Below are 18,369 nucleotides of genomic sequence, written 5' to 3'. Positions count from 1 at the left end.
CAAACCTCTGCTGATTGTAAGAGATATAATTCATCCAATCTACATTATTATTAACAGTGACAAAAGCAAATGAGGAATCAAAACCTGCTTTAACCTGATCTCTAGAATTAAATTAATCTCGCTCCCCCCTTGGCACTCCTATTACATCTATGTGTACATGTGGATCAAAGTTACCACCTGGAGCGTCAACGTCTCTCTTAGCACGATGCAGTGTTAGATTCTCACCCTCAGTGTAGGCTTCATATTGCACATTTGATTGTATTAATTTGTTCTGAAACAGGGAGCTAGTGTACAGTAGTCAAAGGTGTGTGTTAGAGGAATTGTACCACATTATAGCATGTAAGGATCATTAGTTTTTTCAGTGCGAAGTGTGGATCCAAGTGGGTTTTCCTTTGAGCTTGACTGCAGTTGGGGTGGTGAACAACATCTGGTAGGGACATTCAAACAGGGTTTCTCTCTTAAACTTTTCCACATAGACCCTGTCACCTGGTTTTAGATTGTGACACTCATCTGTAGGACCTGGGGAAAAGCAGAGACTGCAGAATGCATTACTAACAATTCCTTGGAGAGGCCTATGACAAAATTAACAAGAAAATCATTCCCCAAATTCAGCTACTGTGGCATGTATCCTCCTAAGAAAAAGAAAAACTAATGAAAGACACTCAATTCAAAATTTACCCATTTTCTCTATTGCCTTTCGTATCTACTTTCCCCCTACTCCGTGGATGGTAGGGTGTGTGAAAAGCCTGAAATATACCCAAAACAGACATGATGTGTTGCATTATTTCACCTGTGAAGTGTGTACCTTTGTTCGACTCAATTACTTCTGGTACCCCATATCTGCAGATTACCTCATTCATGAATTTCTGTGTGGTTATCTGCTCATTTACCTTAGTATCCGGGTGGGCCTCCAACCTGAAAAAGACTCGAGCAACAACAAGCACATGTTCATACTCCCCAACAGGTGTGAGCTGAATGTGGTCAAATTGGCAATCTCTGAAATGGGTAGAGTGGTCAAGGCAAGTGTTATATGGCCACCTTACTTCTGTCCGGACTCGCATATGGCAAAGATCATGCTAACTGGACAAATGATGCAGCAGCTACAGAGAACCCAGGTGTCACCCATTCTTGTTCAGTGTCGCCGTCATCGCTGCTTTCGATTCTGTATACCAGCTGGGCCATCATGGGGAACAGGGACCTCTGTAGGCAAGTTCTGTTGATTGTTCGCCATACGCCGTCCTGTGCTGTCGCTCCCGTATTTTAGCCCATCTACTTTCCTCGTTGACTTGTAACTGTAAAGTCCTTGACATATCAAAGTCCAAACGTTTTATCAAAGTCCAAAGGTTTTATCAAAGTCCAAAGTCTTATCACTGACTCATGCTGTCAGTATCTATTCTTCTTTCTTCCACGACCCTCAAGCCGCTGCCTTTGCTGTGTTGTCGGCGAGGGTGTCATCTCTCGCTTGTCCGTTGTAGAAATCGGTGTGGATTCTCCACTGCCAGGTAGTAGTAGTAGGGTTTCCATGAGACTCTGCACCGCTGCACCATTCTTAATTGGCTGTCCTACTGAGATAACAAGCTGTCTGGCCTTCCATATTGGGCCATAATCATGAGCTATGCCAAATGCATTCCAGGAGTCAGTGTAAAAAGTTGCCGACTTACCTTCTACCACTCCACACGCCTCAGTGAGGGCCTCCGGTTCCGCTTCTTGCCCTGAGACATGCGGAGGCAGAGCTTCTGCGTTTAGGACATCTTGTTGTGTGACCTCTGCATATCTGGTTCGGAATCATCAATCCTCACCCTGATACCATCTACCAAAGAAAACTCAAAATATGCATCATTAACAGTGTGTACATCACTACAATAATGCTATTTAAAAAATAGCTGATCTGCCTTACTCAAATCACCTATGCCTCCCCTCCCCCCAGGAATACCTGATTAAAAGAAGAGTAGCCGGATCCAAGGTATTACAACATTGGGAAGCTCAGAGCAATATTGGGGGAGGCATGGAAAGAGCACATTGTAGTCGGATCTAATAGGCCAGAGCTAAGTGCTTGGGTTGCACTTGCATGAGTATGTTCTGGGTGTCATTTGGCGTGTGGACCACTAGGGGGTAGTCCAATACCAACTTAGAAGATTTGTCAACCATTGCCTGTACTGCTGCCATCGCAAAAGCAGATGAGGGAGCTCCTCAAGTCACTGGATCCACCCTCATGGCTGTGGTTGTCCTTCGTGCTTTTGTGTCAATACTGTCATATGGCCGGCAGTATGAAACAAGGCCCAGAAAGGTGCGGAATTTGGCAACGGGTGTAAGTACAGGTATGGCCTGCAGAACTTGGTTAGTCCTTGGAGGCCTCCAGGCCTTACAGCCTTCTGCAAGAGAAATTAACAGTGAAATTGTGGCCGGTTGGCAGTTTTTCCAAAGCATCAGCACACAACACCTGATCTGCATGGCTGACCCTTCACCCCTTTTTTTTTTTTTTTTTTTATAAACTAGGGGGATACTGTTTGACCCAGGGGTGTGTATCTGGGTCTCGTATATATTATCATGGTTGATACATCCAATTTCCCTATGCCTGTCTTGTGGGTGTCCCATAATTTGTCAGGAACCGTGGAAAGCTGAGTGTGAGACAGGAGGAAAAAACAAAAAACTTTTTCTTCTGGCTATCTATGATTCTTACCCCCTCCTTGGATAAGAGACGTGTTCTTGCATCATCAAGCTCCACCCCTCTGAGTGTGGCTAATCACTTACTTCCTTATTCCCTCATTCAATGTTTGGCAGTCCTTGGGTACACATCACAACCCAATAAAGATAAAGTCTTATGCATCACACAATTTACATTTTACAAATTACGGGTCAATCTGCCCCGTTCCTCCTGTGGATACCTGGCCTTATCTTTACCTGCTTGTTTCCTATTCCTTGGCTTCTCTACCGTCTCTTACTCCCTGTAGTTTACTTATTTATTTTATATTGTCTGTGAATATACGTTACTTGTGCTGGGACTACAGGGCAAGTAACTTCCTCTTTTTAGAATCTCTCCCTCCCGTGACAGCCTAGCGAGTGGAGAATGTGGCTACTTTTACAACAGTTTTTGTCAGACTTCCGGCGACCGGGCAGATGCAGTCTTAGATGCCGGACATCTCCATCTGATTGGTAATGTACTGCAATTCTCTCTATTCACTAAGCTGGTGTCTTTGTATATTAATACAGACGCCATTGCAGCCCACCTTCACTTCCTCTTTTCTGACACTTAGAGAAATTCTAACGTCTAATGCATAAATCACATATATTATGTTGTAACTACTGTCATAGCGGTGACCACCTAACATTGTATGTGGTTCCAATTGAATTGGGGACTGCTAACATAGATGTATTTTCTTGTGGGCATGGTGGGGCTACGCAGTCTGTATTCTTAAGAGCCCCCTCAGGATGTGAGTGGCATATAACTTTTTACATTTATGACGGGCGTATGACAAAGATTAGGTTACATAACAAGACATACTAGTAGTTTTAACATCCAATATTAGTTAAATAACTAACAAATGTTACAGCACAAGAATTGCTCCGCTTCTATTAAGAGTTCCACTTCCTCTTTTTAAATGAAGTTTGCAGCTTTTTTTTTCTCTAAACAATTACGGGCACAGTTGAGCAGGACTGATACTACTTCTATATGACAGACAAACAAACTATTCCTATATAACAACATGATTATAAAAGTCTCCTCAGACGCCGGACATAATATGCCCCGCCCTAGAGTCTCTAGCATTTCTGTCGCTACACAGTTTATCAATCTACCCTCAGACAGAGGGATCTACCCGTGGACATTTAAACCATAAACAAATATTTGTGGACCACCATCCTCAAACAGTGGACCGTAACCACAGCGGTGGGCAGGGTAGGAATTATTCTGACCCATCCGAGGGTACTTTTCGTCAATAACAATCCTTTTTTGCAATTTGGGCAAGACATGTGTGGTATTCTCATACCACAGACAAACAGACAAATAGACAGAGCGCCAGTACGGCTGGCTTAGTCTAAACTGCCCCTCGGGATACTGTCTGGCAGGCCCCCCTCCTAGGTCTATTACCAGACTCTAACGGAGCAGCGTTGCCTGTCCAGACGTTTGACCGTTTCCTGTCTCTAAGGCTTTAGACTCCAAACCTGACCCGAGCAGGGGGCCCCTGCGGGGACTTCCTTTCCCTTAAAGCAATTCACTGACCTTGCCAACCGACCAGTACTCTCAAAACGACAGGCATGTAAACATTCCTTTATATCTTATGACAGGTTCTTATCATGTGATCGAGACTTAAAGAAGTACCTGTCGATCGGGTCCAAATCATTCGGCCTGGCACGGCACATAGGCGAGCCTGAACTTAGCCACACAGGTATAGATAATTAATTTATCTCACCGTGTTCTGATGATATTTTGGGCCCACCAAGTCCAAGGTCGCATATGTCCGTGTCTTCTTTCCGAATTCTATGGAACCTGTCGATCACAGTCCCATCTGGGGTGCCACTGTCGTAGAATTCCTTTGCGGAATCACGGCTTACTCAATTTGGAATGTTTACATCCCTCCATATTAATTCTGAATTGATAATGCGCATAAGAAGTTCCCACACTGACGCGAGGTTCAGCATGCATAGCTTCCTCAATTCTAACTTTAATGATCGGCGTGTAGCCTATTTTAAGAGTTTAACAAATCCGCCCATCTGGGCAGGTCAAAGATTACATGCATACAACGTATTGTTTAATTATTGGATAAGCATCTTGCAATTCTTCCATCCTCCGGTCATCTGTGATTGGCCATCAGGTGGTGGATGAAATGAGTGGGTTGTCTTGGAGCCACGTGGGGTTCCTTCGATATGATTGGATGTTACATCATGAACTATAAATTGCACAAACCTCCCATGTTATTTGCATACGTTTCCAGTAAAATTGCTTGGGTAATTTCTGCGGTCGTCCATGTCTGATTCCTAGTTCCGTATTAGTGCATGCAGCTGGACAGTCAAATATATTTATACATGTTGGTTACGGGCTAAATTCCATCTTTGTCAGCAGAGTTATGAAAAACAGATACTTTCATATGTAGGAAGTACTTATTGCACAACTGTCATGAACTATATTTGTAGCAAGACAGAAGTATGTATACAGAATGTTAAATTGATAACTGTCTACTGCCAAGGCCCACCGATCCAAAATATAGGAATACTGGACTTCCACCACAATCTGACCGTGTGCTTTACAGTTGTAGCTGGCTGGAAGCAGTAGTGCACCAACTTTTGTATTACGCATCTAGGCCTGTTCGCAGCCTTTCAGTAATAGTGTTCTCAGCCTGCAGTGCCATACAACCAGCTCTCACCGTGAAACTGCACTCTAACATTTCCTAGCCTACTGCAAACGACTTCAGTTATACCGTTCTGTGTCTGCAGTGCATTAGACAGCGGTCTCACCGCTAAACAGTACTGTAATATTTCCTGGGCCACTGCAAAGTATTTCAGCTCTGCCGCTGTGCAGAGCGTCTCACAATACCCTTTCCTTGGTGGGGTTGAGATAGCCGCAGTTACCAGCACTATCCACTGGCTTTACAGTCTTCTCCCACTCCACACAGCCTCTATAATCTACAAGTCTCTGCGAGCGGTAAATTACCCCTAGGTATCAGTGCAGGACAGCGGGTTAATTTCTTCAAGTCACAGAATAGAGCCTCCGCTATCTACAAGTCTCTGTGTGCGGTGAATTAGCCACATTTGTCAGTGCTGTACAGTGGGGTAATTTATTTGCGCCCTGCTCTATTCTTAATCCACCATGATGAGGAGTGGGGTAACGGTCGAGGACGCGGACGGGGGCGTCCAAGTAAGGGTGTAGGCACAGGCCGAGTTCCTGGGCATGGAGGGATTAGGAGAGAGGCAAGTTTCTGGACTCCCCAGCTTCATATCACAATTTACGGGTCCGTGTGGTAGACCTTTATTACAAACAGAGCAGTGCAAGCAGGTCCTGTCATGGATGGCAGAAAACCCCACCAGCAATGTATCGACCACCCAGTCTTCTGCACAGTCCACTACTCCCGGCCTATGGACTGCAACTCTAAATCCTCTGGCTGCTCCTCCTTCCTCCCAGCCTCCTTACTCCATGAAAATGACATATTCTGAGCAGGCGGAATCCCATGAATTGTTCTCGGGTCCCTGCCATGAGTGGGAAAAAAACGTTCCTCTCTCACCTGAGGAGTTTGTCATGACCGATGCCCAACCTTTGGAAAGTTCCCGGAGTCCGGGTCATGAGGCTGGGGACTTCCGGCAACTGTCTTAAGAGCCTTTTGTGGATGAGCATGAGACACAGTTGTTTGTCAGTAAAATAATAGTAAGGGAGGGCAGTAAGTCAGACGGAGGAGCGCACAGAGGATTTGGAGGAAGAGCAGCTGGACGATGAGGTGATTGGCCCCACCTGGTTTGCTAAGCCTACTGAGGACAGGGCTTCAGAAGGGAAGGCAAGTGCAGCAGCAGGACAGGTTGCAAGAGGCAGTGGAGTGGCTAGGGTAGAGGCAGGGCCAGAGCGAAGAATCCTCCAACTGTTTCCCAAAGCACCACCTCGCAGCAAGCCTCCGTGCAGAGGGCTAGGTGTTCAAAGGTGTGGATATTTTTTAGTGAGAGCGCAGACGACCAACGAACAGTGATGTGCAACATGTGTCGCACCAAGATCAGCTGGGGAGCCACTACTACCAGCCTCACCACCAGCAGCATGCGCAGGCATATAATGGCCAAGCACCCCACAAGGTGGGACGAAGGCCATTTACCACTGGTTGGGTCACACCACTGCCTCTTCCCCTGTGCCCCAACCTGCCACTCAGATCCAATCCCCCTCCCAGGATGCACACCCTCACCTCCACGGTCCTCCACTCCATCAAGCAATGTCTCTCAGTGCAACGTTCAGCTTTCGCTAACAGAAGCGTTGGAGCGAGAGTGGAAATACGCTGCCACCCACCCACATGCACAAGCCTTAAACGTGCACATTGCCAAATTAATCAGTCTGGAGATGCTGTCATACAGGCTTGTGGAAACGGAGGCTTTCAAAAACATGATGGGAGCGCTACTCAGTCCCTAGTCGCCACTATTTTTCCCGATGTGCCATCCCCGCCCTACACCAGCATGTCTCCCGCAACATAAATCGTGCCCTCACCAATGCGGTTACTGGGAAGGTCCACTTAACCAAGGACACGTGAACAAGTACTGGCGGGCAGGGCCACTATATCTCCCTGACGGCACATTGGGTGAACTTGGTGGAGGTTAGGAACGAGTCAGAGCCTGGGGCCGCTCAAGTCCTACCCACACCCACAATAGCGAGTCCTACCTAGGTGCTGGTATCTGCGGCGTTTTATGCCACCTCCTCCAAACCCTCCGCCACCTCTACCTCTCAATTAAGAAGTGTGAGCACGTGGCCAGTAGTCGGTAGCGCGCGGCGCAGCAGTACAGCGGTTGGCAAGCATCAGCAAGCCGTACTGAAACTAATCAGCTTAGGTGATAAGAGGCACACGGCTCCCGAGCTGTTGCAGGGTCTGACAGAGCAGACCGACCTCTGGCTTTCGCCGCTGAACCTCCAACCGGGCATGGTCGTGTGTGACAACGGCCGTAACCTGGTGGTGGCTCTGCAGCTCGGCAGCCTCACACACGTGCCATGCCTAGCCCACTTCTTCAACCTGGTGGTTCAGCGGTTTCTGAAACACTACCCCCACTTGTCTGACCTGCTTGGCAAGGTGCACCACGTGTGCGCACATTTCCGCAAGTCCACCATGGATGCTGCCACCCTGCAACGTTGGTTTCAGCTGCCAGAGTACCGACTGCTGTACGACGTGCCCACACGCTGGAATTCTACGCTGAACATGTTGGCCAGGCTGTACGAGCAGCGTAGAGCAATAGTGGAATACCAGCTGCAACATGGGCGGCGGAGTGGTAGTCAGCCTCCATAATTCTTTACTGAGGAGTGAGCATGGATGGCAGATATCTGCCATATCCTCAGAAACTTTGAGGAGTCTACCCAGATGGTGAGCGGCGATGCGGCAATCATTAGCATTACCATCCCGCTGCTTTGCCTGCTGAGAAGTTCGCTGCTAAGCATAAAGGCCGACGCTTTGTGGTTGGAACAGGAGACGGGGGATGGCAGTATGTCGCTTGATAGCCAGACCACCCTGATGTCTATATCTCAGTGTGTTTAGGAGGACGAGGAAGGGGGGGAAGAGACTGCTGACCACACGGCAGAGGGTACCCATACTGCTTGCCTCTCATCTGTTCAGCGTGTAGGGGCTGAAGAGGAGGAGGATCCTGAAAGTCATCTTCCTAATGAGAACAGTGATGTGTTGTGTACTGGGACCCTGGCACACATGGCTGACTTCATGTTAGGCTGCCTTTCCCGTGACCCTCGCGTTAGACGCATTTAGGCCAACACTGATTACTGGGTGTACACCCTTCTCGACCCACGGTATAAGGAGAACCTTTCCACTCTCATTTCCGAAGAAGAAAGGGGTACAAGAGTGATGCAATACCATAGGGCCCTGGTGGAAAAAGTGATGCTAAAGTTCCCATCTGACAGCACTAGTGGCAGAAGACGCAGTTCCGAGGGCCAAGTAGCAGGGAAGGAGCGGGGATCAGGCAGCATGTCCAGCGCAGGCAGGGGAACACTCTCCAAGGCCTTTGCCAGCTTTATGGCTCCCCAGCAAGACTGTGTCACCACTCCCCAGTCCAGGCTGAGTCGGAGGGAGCACGTAGCCAATCGTACCACCGTCCTCCGTGATGCCTCTGCTCCATACAACTATTGGGTGTCAAAGCTGGACACGTGGCACGAACTTGCTCTGTACGCCCTGGAGGTGCTGGCCTGCCCTGCCGCTAGCGTCTTGTCAGAGAGGGTGCCAACATGCTTACACAATCCAGCCAAGATGAACAAAGGCTGGATTTCCCCAGACTTCTCTTCTCCACCCGCAGAAAGCAGCGGAACCTAATGATTCTTTTCGCTGCAACAGGAGAAAAAAGCATCCTCTATCACCAGAAAAAAAGGGGGAATTAGCTTTGTCAATTATCATTCTGATATTATTACTCCGCCTACTCCTTCTCCTAAAACAGCATGTCATCACGTTGAACTGTCAACTTTTCTGCGGGCCAAAAGGCTCTGTTTAAAAGTGTTTTATAATTTTTCAACAATTCAAAAGTATTGATACTTTAACAGACACCATTTCTTTTCACAGGGCTGCCTCCAGGCTCTGCTACAAATTAAGCAACAGCGAGCTGTATCTTTAAAAAGTGTGTATGAGTTTCACCTGCCCTCGCGGTTGAGCAATTTTTCAAGGGTACACTTGTACTCTTGGTACACCAATTTTTCTGGCCCTCGTCTATACTGTTATCTAACTAATTTTTCCGGCCTTCGCCTACACTCTTAGTAACCTAATTTTTTCAGGGGTTCGCCTATACTCTTTGTACACCAATGTTTCAGGGATTCGCCTACACTCTTTCTACAGAAATGCTACTGGGGTCTGCCTATACTTTGGCTACTGAAATGTTATTGGGGTCTGCCTATACCTTTGCAACAGAAATGTTACTGGGGTCTGCCTATACTTTTGCTACAGAAATGTTACAGGGGTCTGCCTATACCTTTGCTACAGAAATGTTACTGGGGTCTGCGTATATTTTTGCTACAGAAACGTTACTGTGGTCCACCTATGCACTTTCAACTGAATGGTTTGAGGGTTTCACCTATACTTTTGCTACAGAAATGTTACTGGGGTCCACCTATACTCTTGCTACAGAAATGTTACAGGGGTCTGCCTATACCTTTGCTACAGAAATGTTACTGGGGTCCACCTATACTCTTGCTACAGAAATGTTACAGGGGTCCACCTATACTCTTGCTACAGAAATGTTACAGGGGTCCACCTATACTCTTGCTACAGAAATGTTACTGGGGTCCACCTATACCTTTGCGACAGAAATGTTACTGGGGCCCGCCTATGCAGTTTCTACTGAATGGTTTGAGGGGTTCGCCTATACTTTTGCTACAGAAATTTTACTGGCTTCTGCCTATGCTGTGGGTGCACAAAGACTTCCCATAGCAGTGTTTTACCTGTCTGGTACAAATACACTGACTGACTAGGGTAGAAATGTCGGCCGAGGTCCTTGACGGGGTGAAACTCTGCCATGTTTGGGCGCTGTGATTTCTGTATGCGTAATACCATCTTTAAGTTCCTTGTGCTCGCCTATGCTGTTGGTGCACAAAGACTTCCCATTGTGGTGTTTTACCGGTCTGGCACAAATACACTGACTAGGGTAGAAATGTGGGACGAGATCCTTAGTGGGGTAAAACTCTGGCATGTTTGGGGGCTGTGATTTCTTTATGTGTAATACATTCCTTGGGTTCCAGGGGCTCGCCTATGCTGTGGGTGCACAATGACTTCCCATTGCGGTGTTTTACCAGTCTGGCACAAATACACTGACTAGGGTAGAAATGTGGGCCGAGATCCTTGGTGGGGTAAAACTCTGCCATGTTTGGGGGCTGTGATTTCTTTATGTGTAATACATTCCTTGGGTTCCAGGGGCTCACCTATGCTGTGGGTGCACAATGACTTCCCATTGCGGTGTTTTATCAGTCTGGCACAAATACACTGACTGACTAGGGTAGAAATGTGGGCCGAGGTCCTTGGTAGGGTGAAACTCTGCCATAGGCGAGCCCAAGGAACTCAAAGACTTCATATTGCGCTGTTGAGCTATCTGACACCTACACAGAATGAATTGTGTGGGGACACATGGGTTTCCCATTGCTATGTAACTCACGACACTTTGGGTCAAACAAGGTGGAGGCTGGGACCGAACCTGACCCTGGGCCCACTCACGTGCTTCCCACACAGAGTATTGCTGCATTGTGGAGATGTGTAGAAGTGCTGGCACCTGAGTACCGTTTATGCCCACGTTTGAAGCTCCTGACAATTTTGTGACGGAGGTGGCACAGGATTGGAATGATGATCGTATGCCAATCTATCATCAATTCTCAACAGCATTGTGGGCTATCACCCACACTTTCAATGAGGGTCGCTGCCTGGCCCTGCCAACCCTCTGCAGTGTGTGCCTCCGGTTCCTCCTCATCCAGTACGCACTTATAAATATACATGAGGGTGGTGTGGCTATGAAGCGAGTGTGTGGCATGAGGGCAGCTAAATGCTGCACTGGGAAACTTTTGTGTGCGCTGTGGACGCAGGGTCATGTGGGGGGGTTGGACAGCAATGCCAGCATGTAACCCTAAGAAGAGGCAGCGGTGTCACCCGCAGGCAGTGATTGTCCTTGGTTGCAGGTAGTGTGGTGCTTAGCTAAGATGTGCCAGTGCGTGTGCCTTGCTAATGAGGGTTTATCCCGAGTAAATTGTTAGGGGGATGACGCCAGACTCTTGCCCTTATTTTGACTTAATAGTGGTACTTGGGAGCCTCAGATGCAGCCATGCATGTTGCCCCTGCCCTTCCCTATCTGTTTCTGTGGTGTTTCCATGACTTTCTGATGTTTTCTGGTGTTTGACAAGTCATCAGCTATGCGGAGCATCGGTCCCATACAAAAATGCTTGAGTCGCCCATTGACTTCAATGGGGTTCGTTACTCGAAACATATCCATTGTGGCCCTAATTTTATGTCTGTATGTACAACGGGACCCAAACCAAAAGGAGCAGCCGGTGGCTTTCAGAACAGAAATTTTGCTTGAAGGTGATTTAGGCCCCATTGCCCACTTGTAGAGCCCTTGAGCAGCCAAAACAATGGAGAACCCCCACAAATGACCCCATTTGGAGAACTAGACCCCTTAATGAATTCATCTAGGGGTGTACAGCATATTTTGACCCCATCGTTTTTGAATGAATCTGAACAAAGCAGAAGGAAAAAATTACGAGTTTCATTTTGTAAATTGTGGCAATTGTGTAAATTTAAAAGCAGTTTTTTTTTGTACAGCATCCATATAAATGAAGATTTTCACCTCAAAATGGATCCCTCGTTTGTCCTATATTCAGAAACATGCCCATTGTAGCCCCAATCTACTTACAGGACACATGGCTAGACCTATAATGTAGGGAACACCCAATGGATTTCAGGGCAGAACTGAATAAATTTTAGGCTCTATTGGTCACTTGTGCAAAAAAAAAAAATTGACTCCCTAAAAATAATGTAAACTGTGTGGTATGTCCGAAGACAGGGGTAATTAATGGCGCCTGGTTGGGATGGGCACATGGGGCACTAAAAGCGGGTATCCCTCCTCCACCCATGTTTTTTTGGGGGGTATTTCTTGACCTCAGCGGCAGGGATAGGGTGTAAAAAGTGGTGCTCTGGGAGGTTTTGTAAGCTTGCTTAGGTGCGACGGTCTCACAAGGAGGCATTCAACAAGCTGCTCCTGGAACTGCAGTAAGGTGAGCGTTCCCGGGGCTTTCCTTAAATTACGTATTACAGGTAGCGGTCTGAATAACGTCAGGCTCACACGGCCGGATGTGGAATCCGCTTGTGGAGGCCTTCAGCGGATCCCAGTTGTGAGCCCGGCCATGGCCCTACGTACGGCCGCGTAATGTACTGCGCATAACTGTGTACTCACACAGGTGGTCATGCGCAGTATACCTTTTTTGTTTGTATTTCCAACACCGTTGCTTAGCGATAGCGCAGGTACCCGCAGCCCGTACACAATTTATTTACATATAAGATGGGGATATATCTGCCACCATAGAGTTCTATGAGCTCTAGAGACCAATGGGCTCTATGTTGCAAATATCCGCGGTAAAACAGAACTTGCTGCGTTCTGTTTTCTGCGAGTGGATTCTGTACTTCCAATCCGCTAATGTGAGCGGAATTGTGTAATCCAATGCATTTGACTGATCTGCGTATTACCGTGGATCAAACTTATGCGGAATCCGTAATTCCTATCTGGTCCTGTGAGACTGGTCTAAGGTAGATAGCTACCGTTTAATCACGTGACCAGGGACCGCTCAATGAGGTCACCGGTCACTACCCTAGGCATGTGCAGAATCTGGGTAAGGTCCATAGAGGAGGCTCGCGTTGGAGTTCCAATACGGGGCCTCTGGTAAAAAGTTCCATCTTCTCTCTCCGATTGCATCGGCGAGAGGAGATGAAACTTCAAGTTTTTTTTACTGTTATGTGATCGTTTTTATTCATTGGATAACAGCGATCACGTGACCAGGAACCACTCACCGCAGCCCGCCCTCCGTGACATTTCCAGTAGCCAGAGCTGGGGGATTTTAAATTTCCAGGGCAATGCTTGACTTTTGCGCATTTGTCCATCACTTTGCTGACGGGCGCTTCTGCAGAAGTCAGGGTAAGGTTCGCAAATAAAGATCCCATTGTGGGTCAAATCCGGGGACCTTAGTAATGTCATTACATCTCCCCTCACGGATACGATTCGTAAGGCGAGATGAAACTTTAATTTTTAAACGTTTTATTTTAGCTTTTTTTAACATTACATGATTACTGTTATCCAATGGATAACAGTGATCATGTGACCAGGACCTGCATACAGCGGTCCCCAGTTACATCTCCCTGGGAAAACAAAAGATCTCAGCAGCACACCTTCAGCCCAATAGGCTCACAAATAGGGAGAGAAGGATAGAATATGGCATCAAGCCAGTAGATGCGCGCTCACCTAGGGGATCCGGACTTCAAAGATCCCAATGCAGCATAGAGAAAATGTGTATGGAGAGCAGCATCAAGTAGAAGCTATTTCAGAAAGACATCCTGGAATCTTCAGGGAATCCAAATCCAATTATCATCTTTATTGAGTTAAAAACTCCATCAGCATGAACAACAAAACTTGCGACGTTTCATCCTATGCAAAGGACTTTGTCTCCATACACATTGTCTCTCAGTTACATCTCCCTGCACTCAGCTATCTTTGACAGCCGGGTGGAAGCAGATTTTAAATTTGCCAGGCTCTCTGGCCTTCTGTGCATCCGCGCCACATCGACGCATGCACAGAAGCCGACGGTAGGTCCAAAACACCACAGGACATCACGGAGGATGGGAGTGATTATTTCCAGCTTCCCTCATGGATCCCATTAGTAAGGGCAGCTAAAGCTTTACCTTTTTAAAACATTTTTGGGACTTTTCCGTGATTGCCGGTATCCATTGGAGGCCTGGTCACCGCGGTCCCCGGTGACATCTACTTTCAGGAGCCGGGAGCCAGGAAAATTAAAATCTCATGAGCGATCCAGGCCTCTGCGCATCCACGTGACGTCATACGACAGGTGCGCATGTGCAGAAGAGCGCCATTAGGTCCTGGAGGACCAGATCACCGCTGGGCATCACGGAGAATATGGGTGGGTATGCTCAGCTGCTCCCATGGATCTGATCTATGAGGGCAGCTGAATTTTTAACTTTTTATTGACTTTATTGCGATTGGCGCTATCCCTCAGATAGCGTTGATCGCATTGCTGGGGGGAGGGGGCCCTCGCAGCCCCCCATGACAGCTCCATGTTGTTGGCTACCTCCGTTAACTGACAGCATGTAGCTGTCACGTCCACAGCCTGCAGGGCTTTAATCCTCAAGGAGAGCATGTTTTTACGTCCTTGAGGATTAAAACCCACTTAGCTAGATCAAAAAAGACAATGGGGCCATCACTGAGGGGTTAAACACAGGAAAGTTAAAATACATTATAATAGTACAACATAGCTTCTAGAGCTGAAAGATTTGAACAGCAAAAAATGTGATCAGCCACCAATATGGTCAGTTCTATATGGTGGGAACCAATGACCTAATAGTAATGTTGTACGAGCAATGAGAATGGGAAGTAGCTTCATTGTAATGAGGAGGAACCAACCAACAGCCAGAAGCCAGCAGGATCACATGGCCAGAGTTGGGTCTGGAGAGATGGACTTTTCTAGTTTGACGGTATTTAAGGTACGTAGACACATAGAAGATTGATGTCAAGAGGAGAGCACATGGTTCATCTAATCTGTCCTAATAATATTTTTTTTTATACTTATCAGTTAGGTCAGTTACACAATATGTTTATCCCAGGCATGCATAACTTCCTTAATGACCCCCCGCAGTTTTGTTCTAGTTTTTATCCTCATGTTCCAAGAAATATAACTTTTTAATTTTTCCATTGACAGAACCGAAGGAGGGCTTGCTTCTCTAGGACAAGTTGCATTTTGTAATGGTATCATTTCATGTACCATATGTTTTACTGAAAAACTTTGAAATGTTTGTAAGTGGAGTGAAATGGGGAAAAAAAAGAATTAGGCCGGTGGCACATGACCAGGTCGGATTCTGCATGTGGGAGCCCATAGCGGAATCTGGCTCTGACCGTGGGCGGGCGACCCTGTGTACCTGTCATTTTCTGAAATGCAGATGGTTGCGGCAGCTTGCCGTGAGTCATGCACAGTACAGATTTTTTTTTAATGTTTGTTTTTCCCACACCGTTGCTAGACAATGAAACAGATACCCGCGACCCATCTACATTGTCAATTGCGGATGGCCCGTGGGTGCGGCGGCTTCCATTGACCTCAATGGAAGCCGTTCGCGCGGATACTGCAGAAAGTTAGCACATGCTGCGATTTTGATTCTGCTCACGTAAATCGCATGGCTGCTATGGAAGCTTCCATTAGGCGCCACTCCAGCTAGCCACTTAAACAACGTAGTCAACATTAACTGTGGCATCTAAACAGTTAGATGGCTGCAACCGGAGTTTGGCCAGTCATAGGTGTCAACTGTCAGAAATAACTGATAATCGCTGGTATAAAGAAAGCTTAACTCCCATGCTTGCTTTTACCCCCCTTTATGACTCATATTGGATATATTGTTCATAGATTGATAAAGAGTTAAAGAGATTTCCCGGGACATTAAAAAAAAAAGTGAAATGTGCTGAAAATCAAGAAAAATTGTACACTGCCCTATCCAGGTGGCTTCCCATCCAGCACTATATCCCCAGTGCCCACTGCATGGAACCCAGAAGAAGCGATGGGTGGTCATGTGCTGTACATTGTGCACATGATCACTCAGCTAGTCGCAGCCTTCAGAGGCCCTGAATGAATTACTGCTGAAGCCCTCGACTGGCCGAGTGGCTGCGTGCACAATAAACAGTACGTGACCACCTGCCGCCTCTACTGGGTTCAGTATGCATTTTACCCTTTTCAGCCACAGTTCTCCGGCGCGGCGCATTCAGCCAATCAGCTGGCTGGAATCGGCACCACGTGACTACACAGCGTGCACGCGGATTGCCTTCAGCAGCCGTGTGCACTACACACTACAGTTAAGCAGACGTGCACTACACACTACACTTAAGCAGCACGGGGTTAGGGTTTAGGGTTAGGTATAGGGTTAGGTTTAGGGTTAGAGTTGGGGTTGGGGTTAGTGTTTAGAGTTAGTTTTAGGGTTGGGGTTAGGATTAGGTTTAGTTAACCCTAACCCTAAACCTAACCCCGTGTTGCTTAAGTGTAGTGTGTAGTGCACGTCTGCTTAACTGTAGTGTGTAGTGCACACGGCTGCTGAAGGCAATCCGCGTGCACGCTGTGTAGTCACGTGGTGCCGATTCCAGCCAGCTGATTGGCTGAATGCGCCGGAGAACTGCGGCTGAAAAGGGAAATATGCGTTCAATACAGTGGGCAGCGGTGCTGCAGTGCTGGACAGGGAGCAGCCACCGTAGATGAGTATTCAATTTTTTTTTTTCATTTTAAGCCCTTAGAACTTTATTCCATGTCCCAGATAACCCCTTTAAACTTACTATTTATTTCCTAAAATCTGCGGGAAGTTTTGTTCCAAACATCTACTACTCTCATTAAAATACAGGGTGTTCCATTCAACCCTCCCAAGGTTCCATAAATCAAACGGGCAACTCTATAACAGTATGCATAAACAATAGTGTGGTATTCCTTAACAAAATCAATAATTTCGGTTCAAAGAAATTACCGACAAGGGTACAGAATAGATGTGTCTGTTGGAAAAACAGTTAAATTGCCATCAGATGGGGGACGTCTGACACTCCTGTCCCTTTCTTGGTGTGTGGAAACTTGAACTAGCTCCTGTTTATCTTTACATGCATGATGTTCTGAGTGATGTTTCATTTGGTCCATGAGGGGAACAAACATTAGGTGTGAATGACTGTTTTTCTGAAGAAATTGACTACATTAGGTGTAAGCAAGGTCCTGTTAAGCTGAGGTCTGTAGGTGTGGACTACACTTGGTGTGAAATATGACTTGTTCAGTATGGTATTCCTTTTATGTTGCAGTCACTTGGTGTGAACAGGGTCATGTTCTCTGTATGTCTGTAGGTGTTGACTACTCAAGGTGTGAACTTTCCTATTCAGTGTGTTAGTAGGTGTTTGGTGTGTATTATGTTGTATTTCCCTTGTCTGGTGCTCCTGCTTATTACCATCTAGAGTGAAACAGTTAGCCCTCAGGTTCCAGCATGGGGCAGTCCCTATCGGGATGATCGTCCTGCTTATAGGCAGGTTCCCCCTTTCTTTTTGTTGTAGTTGTCTTGTTAGTGTAGGGACTCACAAGACAATAAGGACCCTTGATGTGGGCTTGTGAGCTTATGTGTTGTAGACAGAATACAAACCAACATCTCGTAGCTAGATTTTTCCATCTCTCTGGTTGTATAGTACATTGGCAAGTATAAGGCCTTCCAGCATGTTGTTAGGTCTGTTGTGTCACGGGGATCCCTGTTTTCCCTATGGGTGTTTGTATGCATGTGTCTGGTTGTATATGCACATCCTAACTCCCTTTTCTCCTCTCCAGTCATAAAATTTGATTGCGTTCATGTAGGCTGTTGTTCACATGACCTGCACAAACATAATAGAACTCCTAGGTTGTTTCCCCAGGAGTAGTCTTTATGCAGTAGCATCTTACTAGGAAGGTCAAAAGAGGAACAGGAAAAGACATAGTCAGTATTAAAAGCTAAAGTTGGGACAAACAAAGTTTATGTAATATGGTAAATTAGGCTGGAGGTCGGAGCAGGTGGGCAAGATGTATTAACACAGGCAGAGTTCTGCAAAACTGGGTGTACAGATGTAGTGGCCCAGAGTTGGGCACTACAAAAGTAAATGTGGTTACTTTTATTTAAAGCATATCTACCTCTTTAAAATGTTAATTTCCTGTCTGTTACTGACTGGGTAATCTGCCCAACAACCACCTGTATTGCTAATTGGTTGTTATTTGTTTCGGTTCTATTGGACGTTCCATCCCTCAGTAACAGGGTAGGGATTGGCTGCCAGAGCAGTTATGAGGGAGGAGAGTCGTGGTTGGGGGATTAGCTCTCCGCATGGGTTAGTGGATGAATTCCAGTCAAAGCAGTGTCAGTTAGAAGGGAGAGTTGGAGTTTAGCCGTTGAAGAGAGAGGAAGCAAAGACCAGAGCAAGAGAGAG

The 18,369-nt window shown here is 46.7% G+C and overlaps 1 pseudogene; it reads left to right on the top strand.

Annotated features, from left to right (window-relative positions):
- The window catches only part of LOC136615971 (zinc finger protein 208-like), a 123,962-nt pseudogene that overhangs the window by 19,910 nt on the left and 85,683 nt on the right, over window positions 1-18,369 (top strand).

This window comes from Eleutherodactylus coqui, chromosome 1 (genome assembly GCF_035609145.1).
Source record: "Eleutherodactylus coqui strain aEleCoq1 chromosome 1, aEleCoq1.hap1, whole genome shotgun sequence".
Classification (NCBI taxonomy): domain Eukaryota; kingdom Metazoa; phylum Chordata; class Amphibia; order Anura; family Eleutherodactylidae; genus Eleutherodactylus; species Eleutherodactylus coqui.
Note: the sequence above shows the minus strand (reverse complement) of the source record. Positions and strands in the feature narration are given on the sequence as shown.